Source organism: Bison bison, unplaced genomic scaffold (assembly GCF_000754665.1).
Source record: "Bison bison bison isolate TAMUID 2011002044 unplaced genomic scaffold, Bison_UMD1.0 scf7180017854332, whole genome shotgun sequence".
Lineage (NCBI taxonomy): Eukaryota > Metazoa > Chordata > Mammalia > Artiodactyla > Bovidae > Bison > Bison bison.
Genome location: NW_011484905.1, coordinates 16,228 through 17,996, shown reverse-complemented (window position 1 = coordinate 17,996; position 1,769 = coordinate 16,228).

The following is a 1,769-nucleotide window of genomic DNA, read 5'->3' as shown; positions in this document are numbered from 1 at the left end:
TACATCTTTTTTTTTTTCTTTTTTTTTTCTAATTTTATTTTATTTTTAAACTTTACATAATTGTATTAGTTTTGCCAAATATCAAAATGAATCCGCCACAGGTATACATGTGTTCCCCATCCCGAACCCTCCTCCCTCCTCCCTCCCCATGCCATCCCTCTGGGCCCTCCCAGTGCACCAGCCCAAAGCATCCAGCATCGTGCATCGAACCTGGACTGGCAACTCGTTTCCTACATGATATTTTACATGTTTCATTGCCATTCTCCCAAATCTTCCCACCCTCTCCCTCTCCCACAGAGTACATCTTTGACATACTTTTTTCCCAAATTGGAACCAGTCTGTTGTTCCATGTCCAATTCTAACTGTTGCTTCCTGACCTACATACAGGTTTCTCAAGAGGCAGGTCAGGTGGTCTGGTATTCCCATCTCTTTCAGATTTTCCACAGTTTATTGTGATCCACACAGTCAAAGGCTTTGGCATAGTCAGCAAAGCAGAAATAGATGTTTTGCTGGAACTCTTTTGCTTTTTTGATGATCCAGCAGATGTTGGCAATTTGATCTCTGGTTCCTCTGCCTTTTCTAAAACCAGCTTGAACATCTGGAATTTCATAGTTCACGTATTGCGGAAGCTTGGCTTGGAGAATTTTGAGTATTACTTTACTAGCGTGTGAGATGAGTGCAATTTTGTGGTAGTTTGTGCATTCTTCGGCATTGCCTTTCTTTGCAATTGGAATGAAAACTGACCTTTTCCAGTCTTGTGGCCACTGCTGAGATTTCCAAATTTGCTGGCATATTGAGTGTAGCACTTTCACAGCATCATCTTTTAGGATTTGAAATAGCTCAACTGGAAATCCATTACCTCCACTAGCTTTGTTTGTAGTGATGTTTCCTATGGCCAAAAGTTTATCCACCTCAATTTATCTAATTGCTACTAATCTTTTAACAACACATTGTTACTCTAACAAGCAAGTGTGCAATGTTTTATAATTTTAACTAAGGAATGTATCATTAAATATAAAATGAATAAAATATCTGGACAAAACATACGGATTTCTTAATGTTCCTTGTATATATCATAAGCATGAGCCTTCTGAATCAGTGAGAGAACAAGATAGTGATGTTAATAATGAACCACAACATGGAACCATTTCATGCATAGTGGGGACAGCCAGGAATGCTTTTTGAAACTGTGCAAGAATCAGGATGAAAAAGAAAATATTTGTATTTCTAGAATAGACAGAAAATTGATTACTTCAACAATGTAAGCATATTTTTGAGGTTTAGAATCTGTATCGTTAAAAGTTGAAAGTGTCAAAATTAGTTCTAGGACTCACATCGAACTTCAAACTCTGTCATAAAACATCACATTTTTTAAAGCAAATTAAAGGATATTACATTTATTTGGTGTTTAAAATACGGTTAGAAATCAACATTACAGTGCTTCCCTGGTGGTGCAGTGGTAAAGAATCTGCCTGCCAATACAGAAATCAGCATAATGCTGTATAGTGAAAAATTAATGGGTAAGAACAACAAGAGTGATTTAGATATTTCTGGCATGTCTTCTGGTCTAGCAAATCAAGGTCTAAGCAAATTATTGGATGATAAATCATATGTTTTCCTGAACAAGAATTAACTGCAATACAGATTCATTTTTTTGAAACAGAACAGACCGTCTTGGTGCTTGGTCCAGTTCTTGAGACAAATGGACTTTGGTATATTTACTTCACAAATAATTCTAAACAACTTTAAAAGTTGGCTGATAGGCAGCT